The sequence below is a fragment of the Hyla sarda genome, chromosome 1 (assembly GCF_029499605.1).
Source record: "Hyla sarda isolate aHylSar1 chromosome 1, aHylSar1.hap1, whole genome shotgun sequence".
In the NCBI taxonomy this organism is placed as follows: domain Eukaryota; kingdom Metazoa; phylum Chordata; class Amphibia; order Anura; family Hylidae; genus Hyla; species Hyla sarda.
Genome location: NC_079189.1, coordinates 574012301 through 574029980, shown reverse-complemented (window position 1 = coordinate 574029980; position 17680 = coordinate 574012301). Strand labels below are relative to the sequence as shown.

Genomic DNA, 17680 nt, shown 5'->3' with positions numbered 1-17680 from the left:
GCATATAGTGGCTGAATGACACAGTCGGAAACTGGCGGCAGCATGAGGAGATAATAGGGCTTCACAAATCCTCAAGATTAAAAGATGAATTTTCAAATTAAAATTGAAGATTTATGGTAGCTAGTGATACCATAAAAAAATGTAGTTAATGTCCCAGGCCTAGCAGCATCAGTCAACCATATAGTGGCTGAATGACACAACCTGGAGCTGGTGGCAGCATGAGGAGACAATAGGGCTTCACAATCCCTAAGATTAAAAGCAGAATTTTCAAATTTAAATTGAAGATTTATGGTAGCTAGTGCAACCATAAAAATGTTTAGGTAATGTCCCAGGCCCAGCAGCATCAGTAAACCATATAGTGGCTGAATGACACAGCCTGGATGTGGCGGAAGCATGAGGAGACCATATAGTTGCTGAATGAGACAGCCTGGAGGTGGCAACAGCAGCATCAGGAGTCCTGAAAGTGACCCAGTTACAGAGTGGTGCGGTGGGTGTCAATACAAGTACCCGGTGATGAAGGTGGGTGAAAAAAGGTCTGATGCTGAGGAATGTTTTTAATTGGGGAGCAGCACCTTAAATCTGTTTGGCACTACCCATATTTGTGAAGTGTTGGTGTGGCACCATGATCAATCTACTCTGATGCATCAGGCATTGGTGGGTGGAAATCCTGGCTGATCCATCTTGATTCATCTTCACAAAGTTCAGTCTCTCCACATTTTTGTAGACAGATGAGTTCTCCTTGTGGTGACTATGGGACACGGTGGAGGATGAGGAGTTAGAGTCATACACTGTCGCAGGACCAACGGCCTGAGAGCATGGAGGCGGAAGCGGCGTGTCCTGTCCTCCTGTTGTTGTGGTTGTGCAGGAACCACATTCACCCAGTGGGCCGTATAGGACATGTATTGTCCCTGACCATAGTTACAGCTCCACAAGCTGCCTTGCACTTTGGAACACTTTGGTAGAATGGAGTGGTGGGTGTTAATCCCAGTATCCGGTGAGTAAGGTGGGTAAAAGGAGAACTTGGCATCAGATGTGTGGCATCAGGTGGGTGGCACAAGTAAGTATTGAGTATATGTATTAGCTAAAACTTAACTTTTCTTAGGATAAAATATTTGGACCCAAAATTTTTTGGGAATCTAACAAAAGGAAAGGTGTGCAAAAAATGGGAAGGGAACAATGTATGGTCCATTGTAACAGGTGGGGGGTAAAAACTTCCCATGTAAGGCACTACTCTTGCACTATTAATTCCCTTATTGGCAAGTGTTACTCTTCCTCAAAAGGGCGGCCTTACACAGAAACCTCTCCCTATTTTCACCTAAAAACACTGCCATTCGCCATGATTTTTAGTACGAAACAGGGAGAGGTTCCTGTGTGGGGCTGCCCTTTTGAGGATGAGTAACACTTGCCAATAAGGGAATTAATAGTGCGAGAGTAGGGCTTTACAGGGGAAGTTTTTACCCCCAATGTTACAATGGACCATACGTTGTTCCCTTCCAACTTTTAGAGATCTTTGCATCACATCAATACTTGGTGGTGTAAGTGGCACATGGTGTTTTTTGCACACCTTTCCTTTTGTTAGATTTAAAAAAAAAAAATGGGTCCATATATTTTATCCTAAGAAAAATTACGTTTTAGCTAATGCCTGTCCTCAATACTTACTTGTGGTCTAATGCAGAGGAATTTCTGTAACTGGGGACCAGCACCTTAGTTATGTTTTACAGTATCCATGGCAGCACAATGAGAGAGTCTGTAGGTGGTAGCATCAGCACAAGGAGACCATATGGTGGCACAATGACAGAACCTGGGAGGTGGCAGCATCAGCATGAGAAGACCATAGAGCAGCACAATGAGAGAGCCTGGAGGTGGCAGCATCAGCATGAGGAGACCATAGAGCAGCACAATGAGAGAGCCTGGAGGTGGCAGCATAAGTATGAGGAGGCCATAGAGCATCACAATGAGAGAGCCTAGAGGTGGCAGCAGCATGAGCGCCATGTCAACTGAGGGTTGAGTCTGGGGAACACACCGACTGTTGACTGGGGGTGTCGGATGTCACTTGGGATGAAGTGGATGACCGAGTGAACCGATCAATCACGGTTGCTGGTCGAGACACGACTGCTAGCTGACGGGAGCTCAGACCTCTCGCTGGGACTCTGCCACACGCCTGTACTCCGCTGCGTCCTCTGCCTGCACCTGATGAATTTAGGCCTCTGCCACTCCTCTGTGCACATCCTGGTTCTTCTCTGCCTGACATACTTAGTGCATTAATGAGGGTAGTACAATATGCTTCACTACGCTTAAAACAGTATTTGTCTAGAACAGCAGCGGTGTGTTCTTTTGGCTGTACTTTCACAGTATCTAGGTCCTTGACAGATTAACAGGTACAAAATAGTACACTACTTAGATGTATGTATGTGGTATGCACTTATGAGGGCAGAAAAATGCGCTACAGTATGCTTAAAAAACATATTTTTGCACAACAACAGCAGTACACAACAGTGCTGCAGCACACTGTGTACTAAACCAGAAATTGCACTCTCTCAAAGACTAGTAGGAATGGACTGCTGGGTATTATACTGTCTACAGACTAGTATAACCAGCAGATTTGTTGTGGAACAAAGAAACAGAGTTGCGCTAAAAACTTATTCCTCCCTCCTCTGTTAAGGTTTCTCCAGCTGAGCCAGCTTGTTCAAATGTATGATGCAACATACAGCTCTCTAACCCTCTCTGTGATACAATGCTGTAGACAGTGACTGGTAGGTTAATCGCTGCAGTAAAAATTATTTCTGTAAAAAACGCACTGCTCTCTGTCCACCAGAATGCAGACATGACTAGGAGGTGAAACGCTGCTGGAAAAAGCTTTTCTGTGTAACACACAAAGCGCTGTCTGTCCTATCTCTCTGCAGTGTAATGAATGAAGTGACTAGCCGGAATATGGCTGCCGATTATATAGGGCTGTGACATCACAGGGGACACTGGTTGCTGATAGGCTGCATCCGCATTGTGATTCAGGGTCATCCCGCTTACCCTTGTTCCCGCCTTCCCAGGATTCCTTGCCTCATGTCCTCACATAGGGATCCGCCATTTTAGATGCCCTGGAGCCTGGCCGAACTAAATGGAGTTTAATTAAGTGATTTGCGCGATAGAATCCCAGTGATATTCACATTCATTGCGAATTGAATTTTTGATGAAATTCAAAACGAATTTGGATTCATCATATTCGATTCGCTCATCTCTAATACTAACATATTAAAAAAGAGGAAAGAGAAATATATATATAGATGGGTGAGGAGTAGCCCGGAAGTCGACGCCAATGAAGAATTAAGAATTATACAGAGACAGAAGAGGAACCTGTTTAACCCCTTAAGGACACATGACGTTCTCATACGTCTCCATTTCCGAGTCCTTAAGGACACATGACGTATGAGAACGTCATGTGTTTTACCGGCCCCCCGCAACCATCTGGAGCGGAGCCGGTCCCCGATGCCTGCTGAAATCGTTCAGCAGGCATCGGGGCGTATCGCCCAGGGGGGTCATTATGACCCCCCATGTCGGCGATGGCCGCAGATCGCTGGACAATTCAGTCCAGCGATCTGCGGCGGATTCCGGGTCAATCGGGTCTCCAGTGACCCGGAATTATTGGCTGATCGGGGCCGTCAGAGACGGCCCCGAACAGCCATAGCCAGCAGGGGTGAGGTGGCACTGGTGCCACCTCACGATCGCCCTGATTCGTCGGCCGGATTACCGGCCGACCAATCAGGGCGCCTGCTGCGGGTGTCACTCCCGCAACCCGCTCCGCCCCTCTTCCGGAGGACGTGAGCGGGTGCGGGACGTGCACCCCGGGTGCTGGGGACCCCGATCCCCGGCGCCCCTGTTGGGATCGGGGCCCCAGGAGCAGCGGCGGCGGCGGAGACGACGAGGGACTGACCTGATGCGGCGAGGATCGTTGGAGGTGAGTGACAGCCTCCTGCTGTTGCTTAGCAACAGCTCCCAGCATGCAAAAAGGGCATGCTGGGAGCTGTAGTTATGCAACAGCAGGAGGCAGACCACCACAACTCCCAGCATGCCCTTATGGGCATGCTGGGACTTGTAGTTTTGCAACAGCTGGAGGCACATTCTTTCTATGGAAAAGTGTACCTTCAGCTGTTGTGTAACTACAACTCCCAGCTTGCACAATCAGCTAAAGTGCATGCTGGGAGTTGTAGTAGTGCATCTGGTGGTTGCATAACTACAACTCCCAGCATGCCCGTTGGCTGTCGGTGACTGCTGAGAGTTGTAGTTTTGCAACAGCTGAAGGCACACTGAGTTAAGTAGTAAACCAGTGTGTCTCCAGCTATTGCATAACTACAATCCCCAGCATCCCCAGCCAAAGTAGTATGCCTCCAGCTGTTGCATAACTACAACACCCAGCATGCCCTTCCGCTGTCCGTACATGCTGGGGGTTGTAGCTTTTGCAACAGCTGAAGGCGCACTGGTTGCAAAACACTGAGTTTGTTACCAAACTCGGTGTTTCACAACCAGTGTGCCTCCAGCTGTTGCAAAACTACAACTCCCAACATGCACTGATAGACCGTACATGCTGGGAGTTGTAGTTTTGCAACAGCTGGATGTCCCCCCCCCCAATGTGAACGTACAGGGTACACTCACATGGGCGGAGGATTACGGTTAGTATCCGGCTGCAAGTTTGAGGTGCGGCAAAATTTCTGCAGCAGCTCAAACTGCCAGCGAGAAACTACTGTGAACCCCCCGCCCGTGTGACTGTACCCTAAAAACACTACACTACACTAACACACAATAAAATAAAAAGTAAAAAACACTACATATACACATACCCCTACACAGCCCCCCTCCCCTCCCCAATAAAAATGAAAATGTCTGGTACGCCACTGTTTCCAAAACGGAGCCTCCAGCGGTTGCAAAACTACAACTCCCAGCATGCACTGATAGACCGTACATGCTGGGAGTTGTAGTTTTGCAACAGCTGGATGTTCCCCCCCCCCCCCAATGTGAACGTACAGGGTACACTCACATGGGCGGAGGATTACAGTAAGTATCCGGCTGCAAGTTTGAGCTGCGTCAAATTTTCTGCCGTAGCTCAAACTGCCAGCGAGAAACTACTGTGAACCCCCGCCCGTGCGACTGTACCCTAAAAACACTACACTACACTAACACAAAATAAAATAAAAAGTAAAAAACACTACATATACACATACCCCTATACAACCCCCCTCCCCAATAAAAATGAAAAACGTCTGGTACGCCACTGTTTCCAAAACGGAGCCTCCAGCTGTTGCAAAACAACTACTCCCAGTATTGCCAGATAGCCGTTGACTGTCCAGGCATGCTGGGAGTTTTACAACAGCTGGAGGCACCCTGTTTGGGAATCACTGGCGTAGAATACCCCTATGTCCACCCCTATGCAAGTCCCTAATTTAGGCCTCAAATGCGCATGGCGCTCTCACTTTGGAGCCCTGTCGTATTTCAAGGCAACAGTTTAGGGCCACATATGGGGTATCGCCGTACTCGGGAGAAATTGGGCTTCAAATTTTGGGGGGTATTTTCTGCTATTACCCTTTTAAAAAATGTAAAATTTTTGGGAAAACAAGCATTTTAGGTAAAAAAAATATATATTTTTTTACATATGCAAAAGTCGTGAAACACCTGTAGGGTATTAAGGTTCAAATTACCCTTTGTTACGTTCCCCAAGGGGTCTAGTTTCCAAAATGGTATGCCATGTGTTTTTTTTTGCTGTCCTGGCACCATAGGGGGTTCCTAAATGCGGCATGCCCCCAGAGCAAAATTCGCTTTCAAAAAGCCAAATGTGACTCCTTCTCTTCTGAGACCTGTAGTGCGCCAGCAGAGCACTTTTCACACCCATATGGGGTGTTTTCTGAATCGGGAGAAATTGGGCTTCAAATTTTGGTGGGTATTTTCTGCTATTACCCTTTTTAAAATTGTAAAAATTTTGGGAAACCAAGCATTTTAGGTAAAAAAAATATATATTTTTTTACATATGCAAAAGTCGTGAAACACCTGTAGGGTATTAAGGTTCACATTACCCCTTGTTACGTTCCCCGAGGGGTCTAGTTTCCAAAATGGTATGCCATGTGTTTTTTTTTTGCTGTTCTGGCACCATAGGGGCTTCCTAAATGCGGCATGCCCCCAGAGCAAAATTTGCTTTCAAAAAGCCAAATGTTACTCCTTCTCTTCTGAGACCTGTAGTGCGCCAGCAGAGCACTTTTCACCCCCATATGGGGTGTTTTCTGAATCGGGAGAAATTGGGCTTCAAATTTTGGGGGGTATTTTCCGCTATTACCCTTTTTAAAAATGTAAACATTTTGGGAAAACAAGCATTTTAGGTAAAAAAAAAATTTTTTTTTTACATATGCAAAAGTCGTGAAACACCTGTAGGGCATTAAGGTTCACGTTACACCTTGTTACGTTCCCCGAGGGGTCTAGTTTCCAAAATGGTATGCCATGTGGGTTTTTTTTGCTGTTCTGGCACCATAGGGGCTTCCTAAATGCGGCATGCCCCCAGAGCAAAATTTGCTTTCAAAAAGCCAAATGTGACTCCTCCTCTTCTGAGACCTGTAGTGCACCAGCAGAGCACTTTTCACCCCCATGCGAGGTGTTTTCTGTATCGAGAGAAATTGGGCTTCAAATTTTGGGGGGTATTTTCTGCTATTACCCTTTTTAAAAATGTAAAATTTTTGGGAAACCAAGCATTTTAGGTAAAAAAAATATATATATTTTTTACATATGCAAAAGTCGTGAATCACCTGTGGGGTATTAAGGTTCACTTTACCCCTTGTTACGTTCCCTGAGGGGTCTAGTTTCCAAAATGGTATGCCATGTGTTTTTTTTTTGCTGTCCTGGCACCATAGGGGCTTCCTAAATGCGGCATGCCCCCCAAAAACCATTTGTCGCTCCTTCCCTTCTGAGCCCTCTACTGCGCCCGCCGAACAATTAACATAGACATATGAGGTATGTGCTTACTCGAGAGAAATTGGGTTTCAAATACAAGTAAAAATTTTCTCCTTTTTATCCCTTGCAAAAATTCAAAAATTGGGTCTACTAGAACATGCGAGTGTAAAAAATGAAGATTTTGAATTTTCTCCTTCACTTTGCTGCTATTCCTGTGAAACACCTAAAGGGTTAATACACTTACTGAATGTTTTTTTGAATACTTTAGGGGGTGTAGTTTTTATAATGGGGTCTTTTATGGGGTATTTCTAATATGAAGACCCTTCAAATCCACTTCAAAACTGAACTGGTCCCTGAAAAATAGTGAGTTTGAAAATTTTGTGAAAAATTTCAAAATTGCTACTGAACTTTGAAGCCCTATGGTGTCTTCCAAAAGTAAAAACTCATAAATTTTATGATGCAAACATAAAGTAGACATATTGTATATGTGAACCCAAAAAAAATATATTTTGAATATCCATTTTCCTTACAAGCAGAGAGCTTCAAAGTTAGAAAAATGCAAAATTTTCATTTTTTTCATCAAATTTTGGGATTTTTCACCAAGAAAGGATGCAAGTTACCATTAAATTTTACCACTAAGTTAAAGTAGAATATGTCACGAAAAAACAATCTCGGAATCAGAATGATAACTAAAAGCATTCCAGAGTTATTAATGTTTAAAGTGACAGTGGTCAGAATTGCAAAAAACGCTCCGGTCCTTAAGGTATAAAATGGCCTGGTCCTTAAGGGGTTAAACTGGGATGTTGGAAATATCCCAATTTAATTCAGGACATATGACAAGACCAGATATTAGTCATGTAAAATGACATCTTGCCTCTTGTTCAGACCAACTGGAAAACGTGTTCCCAGCTTTAGAATCCAGTATACCTCTCTATTGAGAAATTTCTGTTTTAGATTCCCCCCTCTGACAGGCACATAAAAGGGGTACTCCGCACATGTTATCCCTATCCAAAGGATAGGGGATAAGATGTCTAATAGTGGGGGTCCCGGCGCTGGGGACCCCTGCTATCTCCCTGCTGCACCCGGCCTTCGTCTAGAGCGTCGGGTGCAGCGCCGGAGGCTTGTGACGTCACGGTCACACCCGCTCGTTACATCATGGCCACGCCCCCTCAATGTGAGTCTCATCTCTTTGGTGGTGCTCAATCTTTAAGTAGCAGAAAGTCCATAAACATTATTTGCATGGTAGAATGAGCAGACGGCACTCACCAAGTGCTGATAATGATGACTTTATTCTGTGGTATAATTGCAGGTACACAGGCAAGTGTGAATAATCGACAATTGTTTTGCGCTAAGATGCGCTAGCGCGTCTTAGTGCGAAACAATTGTCGCTTATTCATACCTGCCTGTGTTCCTGCAATTGTACCACTGAATAAAGTCATCATTATCAGCACTTGGTGAGTGCCGTCTGTTCATTCTACCACTCAAAAAACAGGTAAATGTCGAGATTCATACCTAGTCTGTAAATTCTGCAAATCTGAGAGAGCAACCAGTTCACCAAAGGAAAAAACGGCAACTCTTCCAGTGGCAGGGTCAGCAAAAGATACTCATAGAATCATTGGGGGACTCACTGTTCGGCTCCTTTCACACTAACATTTTCGTCCGGTAGGTGATGTCCGTTAGGAAGATAGTGGGAGAAAAATTTGTGCACGACATGTCTTTTTCTCCCGCTTTCTTTGGCTGCTATAACAGGACTTATAACGGATGTTAGAGTAATCCCATTCAAGTGAACGGGATCCTCTTTGCCCGTTATGACTTCTGTTATGCTCCGTTACAATAACGCACGTTAATGGCAACCAAAGTAGAATACATTTTTTTTATTTATTTTTTTAAACAGCCATTAATGTCCATTTGTAATGGAGCAACTTTACTAATGTGAAAGAAGCCTTATGCTGTAATGAACTTGCAGTAGACATATGAGCATCACTACACAGAGATATCATTATTTTCAGGGCCATGACAAAAATGTTTACAGATCGTCAAATTCCAAACAAACTTATTAACGTCCATCATTGTTCTGAACAAAATCTAATCTACAGGTGGGTATAAACGAGTCCCTTGGACAGTACCTGTAAAATAATAGTTGTGATGATCTAGTTGTGATGATTTGTTCATATGGCACATATAGCTGTGTTATATGAAAACATAATATGCACTTTTTGCAAGCACAAAGAGGGAGATTAAAGGGGTACTCCGGTGGAAAACTATTTTTATTTTTTTTAAATCAATTGGTGCCAGAAAGTTAAACAGATTTGTAAATTACTTCAATTTAAAAATCTTAACCCTTCCAGTACTTATCAGCTGCAGTATACTACAGAGGAAATTCTTTTCTTTTTGAATTTCTTTTCTCTCTGACCACAGTGCTCTCTGCTGACACCTCTGTCCATATCAGGAACTGTTCAGAGCAGGATAGTTTTGCTATGGGGATTTGCTTCTACTCTAGGCAGTTCCAGACATGGACAGAGGGTCAGCAGAGAGCACTGTGGTCAGACAGAAAAGAAATTCAAAGAGAAAATAACTTCTTCTGGAGCATACAGCAGCTGATAAGTACTGGAAGGATTAAGATTTTTACCCCCTTAAGGACCCATGACGTACGCGTACGTCATGAGTCCCGGTCCTGCGATATAACGCGGGGTCACACGGCAACCCCACATCATATCGCTGCGTCATAGTGAAGCCAGGATCCGCTGCTAATAGTGCGCGGCACCGATCGTGGTGCCGCGAGCTATTATCCCTCTAGCCGCGCGCTCAAAGCTGAGCCGTGCGGCTAAAAACGAAAGTGTAAGTGCCCGGCTAGCTCAGGGAGCTGTTCGGGATCGCCGCGGCATAATCGTGACATCCTGAACAGCTGTAGCACGGGAGGAAGGTCTTCTTACCTTCTCCTGCGCTGTCCGATCGCCGAATGAATGCTTCAAGCCTGAGATCCAGGCTTGAGCAATCAATCGCCGAAAACACTGATTGATCCATTCCTATGGAGATGCATCAATCAGTGTTAAAGATCAGTTAATGCAATATTATAGCCCCTTATGGGAGCTATAATATTGCATAAGAAAAGTGTAAAAAAATCATTAACCCTTTGAATTATTCCTTCCCCTAATAAAAGATTGAATCACCCGGCATTTCCAAGAATAAAAAAAAACTGTGTAAATAAAAATAAAAATAAACATATGTGGTATCGCCGCATGTGGAAATGTCCGAATTATAAAAATATACTGCTTTTTAAACCGCACGTTCAATGGCGTATGCGCAAAAACATTCCAAAGTCCAAAATTGTACCGCTAAAAACTTCAGATCACGGCGCAAAAAATGAGCCCTCATAGCGCCCTGAACACAGAAAAATAAAAAAGCCATAGGGGTCAGAAGGTGACTATTTTAAACGTATACATTTTCCTGCATGTATTCATGATTTTTTTCTGACGTGATACAAAATCAAACCTATACAAGTAGGGTATCATTTTAACCGTATGAACCTACAGAATAAAGATAAGGTGTAATTTTTGCCGAAAAATGTACTGCGTAAAAACGGAAGCTCCTAAAACTTACAAAATAGTGTTTTTTCATCAATTTTGTCGCACATAGATTTTTTTTCCCGTTTCACCGTAGATTTTTGTTTAATGTCATTACAAAGTAGAATTAGTGACGCAAAAAATAAGCCATCATATAGAATTTTAGGTGAAAATTTTAAAGAGTTATGACTTTTTAAAGTTAAGAAGGAAAAATTGAAAAGGAAAAAACAGAAAAAGCCCGGGTCCTTAACTTAAGTGGCCAATGACGCAGGGTATTTTCCATTTTTGCATTTTCCTTTTTTCCTTTTTCACCTTCTAAAAATCATAACACTTTCAATTTTGCACCTAAAAATTCATATTATGGCTTATTTTTTGCGCCACCAATTCTACTTTGCTGTGACATTAGTCATTTTATACAAAAATTCACGGCGACAGGAAAAATAAATAATTGTGCGACAAAATTGAAGACAAAATGCCATTTTGTAACTTTTGGGGGTTTCTGCGCAGTGCATTTTCCGGTAATTTTCTTTTTTCTGTAGGTCCATATGGTTAAAATGATATCCTACTTATATAGGTTTGATTTTGTCGTACTTCTGGAAAAAATCATAACTACATGCAGGAAAATGTATACGTTTAAAAATGTTCTCTTCCCCCCCTATAACTTCTTATTTTTCCGCCTGCATATGGGGATGTATGAGGGCTCATTTTTTGCGCCGTGATCTGACGTTTTTATCGGTATCATCTTTGTTATGATTGGACTTTTTGATCGTTTTTATTCACTTTTTTATGGTATAAAAAGTTACCAAAAATACGCTATTTTGGACTTTGGAATTTTTTTTACATGTACACCATAGACCGTGCAGTTTAATCAACGATATATTTTTATAGTTCGGACATTTAGGCACATGGCGATACCACATATGTTTATTTTTATTTACACTGTTTTTTTTCATTGGGAAAAGGGGGGTGATTCTGACTTTTATTATGGAAGGGGTTAAATGATCTTTATTAACACTTTATTATTTATTTCCACTTTTTTTTTTTGCAGTGTTATAGCTCCCATAGGAGACTATAACACTGCACGCACTGATCTTCTACACTGATCACTGCCAGGTAACAGCCTGGCATTGATCAGTGTTATCGCCACACGACTGCTCCTTGTTACGCCTAGCGCTCCGGGTCCCCGCTCCTCCCCGGAGCGCTCACGGCGTCTCTCTCCCTGCAGCGCCCCGGTCAGTCCCGCTGACCGGGAGCGCTGCACTGTCATGGCCGTCGGGGATGCGATTCGCACAGCGGGACGCGCCCGCTCGCGAATCGCATCCCAGGTCACTTACCCGTCCCGGTCCCCTGCTGTCATGTGCTGGCGCGCGCGGCTCCGCTCTCTAGGGCGCGCGCGCGCCAGCTCTCTGAGACTTAAAGGGCCAGTGCACCAATGATTGGTGCCTGGCCCAATTAGCTTAATTGGCTTCCACCTGCTCCCAGACTATATCTGCTCACTGCCCCTGCACTCCCTTGCCGGATCTTGTTGCCTTGTGCCAGTGAAAGCGTTTAGTGTGTCCAAAGCCTGTGTTACCTGAACTTCTGCTATCCATCTTGACTACGAACCTTGCCGCCTGCCCCGACCTTCTGCTACGTCTGACCTTGCCTCTGCCTAGTCCTTCTGTCCCACGCCTTCTCAGCAGTCAGCGAGGTTGAGCCGTTGCTAGTGGATACGACCTGGTTGCTACTGCCGCAGCAAGACCATCCCGCTTTGCGGCGGGCTCTGGTGAACACCAGTAGCCTCTTAGAACCGGTCCACTAGCACGGTCCACGCCAATCCCTCGCTGACACAGAGGATCCACTACCTGTGAGCCGAATCGTGACACTCCTGGCTGGATCTCAGGCATGGAGCAGTCATTTGGCGATCAGACAGCGAGGAGGCAGGTAGGGACCCTCCTGCTGTTGTGCAAGCTGTAGGCTTCCTAGGTTGAGAGATAAATCTAAGAGCGCGAGATTGGACCCCCTCCATGGGGTTAACATGAGTGTTCCACGCAACATGGGTTAATCTTGACTGAGCAATGGTCGGGCTGACAGTGACCACTACGCTCACAGCAGCAGCTTGCGCCTCTGGGGAAATTGTAGGTGCCCGTTGGTCCGGCCAAACCTCTGACATTTTTAGTAGGCCGAGGCACGTTTGTTGGTGCCTCTGGATCAGGCCATACCTCCTTGACTGGAGTAGGCCTAGACACTTTGTTGGTGCCCGCTGATCAGGCCACACCTCCTCAGGGGGAGTAGGCCTGGGCACATTTTCTGTAAAGGAAGACGAAGAGCTGGATCTCTTGAGGAACTTGGGAGCCATAGCAGGTGCCACGGGCATGTAGGTCTCCTCCTCAAGAGGGGGGTCTGGGATCTTCATTGGTCTCAGCCCAATAGGATCTGCATCCCAGTCGTCTGAAGGAAAGTAGATGAATGGCAGCTGAGTGGGGTTCTTTGGCCTTGTGATGGCTGCTGCCCATTCTCCTCACAGGTTCCTCACCGGAGTATACTCTACGATTTCACCTTTTCCAAGGAATGCAGTGCTGGAGGAAGATAGTCTCTTTGGACAGCTCTTCTGTTGACAAGTTTAGTGCCTCCATGTCTGCAGTCCTGGAGAGTGCCAAACCCCCTAACTCGGTCAAATTTGATAACTGTGGTGCGTAAGCACTCCAGGGGTGGCTCACCCTCTTGGGGGTAATCTAATTTGCGAATGTAGAGGGCCTCTAAATTTAGTGTGTCTTGCTGCTGCTCCTGGTACTTTTCATAGGGCAGCCGCTTGGGCCCGTACTTTTCTCTATGTTTTGCCCTCAGTTTTTCTATTATGGCTGCAACTTCTGCCTCTCTGCGGGCCCTCTCGGCCTGAGCTGTAGGGACTGGGGGATGTGGCTTCACTGGCAGGGGAAGGACGTGCTCCCTCATATAACGGATCAGTGCAGGCTCATTGCCGAACACCCATTTGGGTAAAGGTGGTGACTGCGGGCATGCAGTAGCTTCAGTAGGCTTATGGGCCGGGGGTCTCTATCTGGGCTGGAAGTAGAAGAGGATGTAGAATATGCGACCTCAGCCGGGGTACTTACTTCCGACTCCTCTGTTGCGATTTCTGCCCAAGATCCCCAGGTCCTATGGTGAGGGGACAGCCTCACCGGTGATGCCCCTGAAGACTCAGATGAACCCCCTGGCGGGGTGGCTGGCCATTCTTCATCCTCTGGAAGTGGGGGCAGGTTGTAGGCCTCCTTGGCCCCAAGAGACAACCGCTGCAAACGATCAGCTAAGTCTAGAAATAGTTGCGCTGTGGCCGCGGAAACTTTCTGCTCCACTAGCACCATCTTGGTGCTCTCTCCATGTGCTCCGCCATGTCTGTACTCCTCTCTGCCATCTCCGGACTGAAGAGTGCTGGCGGCTGGCCGGAAGGACGTCATCGGTGCAGCGCTGACTTCCCGGCAACAAGCAGATACCAATAGTTTCACTTCGGCATAGAGACAGCTATGTGATGTCCACGCCCAGGGGCGGGACGCAGACCAGCACGGAACATTTTGGCACGCTTCTTGGGTTCTTCCTTAACTCTTGCAGGTACAATCTGTAATGGAGCACATAGCATGGCTTCGGCCCGAATTTTACACATGGCAGCAATACAAAATTCTTCACTTCCCCCCCTTACTTTTTTCAGCGCCCCGGGAAAGCACAATTTCACAGACAATGTCCCGTACACTTTTGGGCGCAATTTCAGTCACAGTTTGCGACAATTCCGGACAATTCTCTAAACATATTTCTGAATAGGGGGAGGACTAGTAGCTTTTGCAGCAATGATAGACATCTATTTCTTGCTGTGGGTGGCCTGATGTTTGAATAGTTAAAGGCACACACCCGTATCCTGTTTGTGACGCCATATTAGTATGTGGTGAGCCACTGTTGTATGGCGGGACCACGGGTGTAGCGGTCTGAGTGGTGGGGTCAGATGGTATTAACTCCTGGGGCAAGATGTTGTTAACCCCTAGTGTTCGTGACGCCAAGATGTGGTTTGGTGTAAGGCACCACTGACAACCAACCCAAAACGGCATATATTAAATGAGAGTCTAAAGCAGGGTTTTGATGCAACTAGAACTTTACTTAAGAAGAAGGCAAATAAACAGTCTTTACAAACAGCCAACTTCCACAGAGGTGACCGGGACCCAGGGAACCTCTCAGGTCTGCTTGGACTTTTAGTTGCAATAATAATGATGCAGGCCACTGTATTACCGTTAGGGACAGTAGAGACTTGACTTGTACTCACAGATTTGATGTGACTGCAGGGTTATAGGCTTTGGCCTAGATATGCTGGACTTGACCTTTACAGGACTTGTACTTGCCTTTATGTCCAGGAAATAAGAGAGAGAATGTGTAGACTACAGCCCCGTAAATATCAGGGGGGCTGGACTAAAGCCCATTGGTAGCTGGTTGCCTGTGGTTACCTGTGCCCATGGAACTCTGGGTATATCATGTGATCACACAGCACATGACATATCACATGACGTTAGGAAGGTCCTATACAGGGTAAATATCCTAATAACCTTCATATATTACTTACATCCACTGTACAATACCTATAATAAATGCACATGAGTAATCTATTTATATAAAACTCAAGGTGTGTGTATGTATGTGTGTATGCTCCAGCATCACGTCCAAACAGCTAAAGATGTTAACATGAAACTTGGCAAACGTTACTTATTCTGTTACTTATACTTGTACGGCTGGATGAAAGGTATAACTTTATAATCTACTCAGTACCCCTGGTACTGGTTCTCTGTCTTTTCTGTACCCCTGGTACTAGGTCCAATTTGGCTTAAGGCTTGTACTGGCCAGGAGAGCGTCTTATCAGGTGTGGAAAAAATACATGCACACAAGATGCCGTCTAAGTACGCTCTGTTTTTACTATTTGCCAACGTTCATATATATATACCATGTTGCTTAATAGTTACAAGTCAGCAGAACACAAGAACAGGATGTACGTGCACAACAGTTAGGAATCAGCAGTTGAGAAAACGAGAAGTACGATACGAGCCTTGCGGTTACAAACGGCAGAATTAAGATACATCATACAAGATTACAGAATTATGATACACATCATACAAGATTACAGAATTATGACACACATCATACAAGATTACAGATCTGTATTATTCTATCAAGACTCTTGTACCCTTCACTGGAGATATTTCAATACCTGGTACACATCTTACAGTTTGGGATATGAGGATGGGATAGGAGGTCGGGATAGGAGGTCGAGATAGGAGGTCGAGTTAGGAGGTCGGGATAGGAGGACGGGATATGAGGACGGGATAGGAGGTCGAGATAGGAGGTCGAGATAGGAGGTCGGGATAGGAGGTTGAGATATGAGGACATGATAGGACAACAGGATAGGACGACGGGATAGGACGACGGGATAGGAGGACGGGATAGGAGGTCGAGATAGGAGGTCGGGATAGGAGGTCGGGATAGGAGGTCGGGATAGGAGGTTGAGATATGAGGACATGATAGGACGACGGGATAGGAGGACGGGATAGGAGGACGGGATAGGAGGACGGGATAGGAGGTCGAGATAGGAGGTCGAGATAGGAGGTCGAGATAGGAGGTCGGGATAGGAGGTCGGGATAGGATGACGGGATAGGACGACGGGATAGGACGACGGGATAGGAGGACGGGATAGGAGGTCGGGATAGGAGGTCGGGATAGGAGGTCGGGATAGGAGGTCGGGATAGGAAGTCGGGATAGGAGGTCGAGATATGAGGTTGAGATAGGAGGTTGAGATAGGAGGATGGGATAGGAGGACGGGTTTGAAGGTCGGGATAGGAGGATAGGTTAGGAGGACGGAATAGGAGGTCGAGATAGGAGGTCGGGATAGGAGGTCGGGGTATGAGGACGGGATATGAGGATGGGATATGAGGTTGGGATATGACAACATTTTCCTCCCCAACAAGGATTAGAAAGGAAAAACCGGGCAACGTACTCAGCTAGTATACAATAATAATCATAACAATGACCTAGGGGGACCCTGCAGGAGAGCCTGAGGACCTGAGAGACTCCAACTGAGGGGACTTTAGGACTGTACATGTGGTAGCGTTGGGGGATAAAGCCTTGTGGGGTGTAGGGTAGTTAGGGTGTTGCTGTTCAGTATAGTAAAGGGCGCTGTTAACCCTTGTCACTCGTGAAGCCAGGGTGAGGGTTAAATACTGTAATCTTGACAGGTCTATTGCCACCCTTCCCAAGAGCAATAGGTGGTGCAGAAATAAAGGATTGTCCATAACCACTGTTAACTGAAAACTTGCAGGAACTTTTACTGAAGAATTTCTGTACATTCAGCCATAGTAACAGTCCAGATAACAGAGTCTCTTTAGATATAGCTGAGCAGCGATTGACAGTTGTTTGGTATCAGATAAGCTCAATTTAGCTTCTTAGGGATTTTGTAGCATAGATCCGCTGGATTTAAGGGTTCGTTTAGGTACAGTGATCTTGCGGAGGATAGCGGGGCATTGCTTGGTATAACCGCTTTGATATAGGCTGAGGCCGCAAGGCTTTGGCCTAGTAAATTGTCTTGTAAGCTGCGGAGGTCCTACCTCATCCAGAATCAGCAACCCAAGAGAGCGATCAAGATGGCGCAGCTCCCTTATATGGGCAGGGGCCGGCCGTTTTGGATTGGTCCATAACAACTGTCACTCACCGTTACATTGCATTGTGGGCGAACACGTCATGGGAACCTCCAAAGGTCCTGTAGCAAAACCATAGAGTTCTAAGCCTAATCACATGACCCGCAAGTCCTGCTATGCTGAACAGGTAGGCAATTAAATATATACATATTTATACTTATATTTATATGAATTTCTATACAGATATAGATTAATTGAGGGGTGACAAGGGGATAACTATAAAAGAGGGACCTCAACGTTCCTAGGGACTCTGACTATGGGGACCTCTACAAAGGTAGCGTATGAAATACGGTACCAGGACACCATATACAGAACCATGTTCTGTACCGGGATACCGCAGAAACAGTAGGGGAGACCCCAGGTCACTGAGGGACTCAACCTGACAGGGCCTAAGTGTAGTGCAGGACGTGTCCTGTACTGGGACATTACACATGAAGCTCTCACCAGGCTCCTCACATGTTCTCTTCTCTCTGCTCCTCACAGGTCCTTTAGCCAAAA

General features: G+C 45.7%; 1 pseudogene; it reads right to left on the bottom strand.

Annotated features, from left to right (window-relative positions):
• LOC130311749 (acyl-coenzyme A amino acid N-acyltransferase 1-like) overlaps positions 1–14930 on the bottom strand; it is a 32655-nt pseudogene extending 17725 nt beyond the window's left edge.
• Between the last annotated feature and the right edge of the window lie 2750 nt (positions 14931–17680).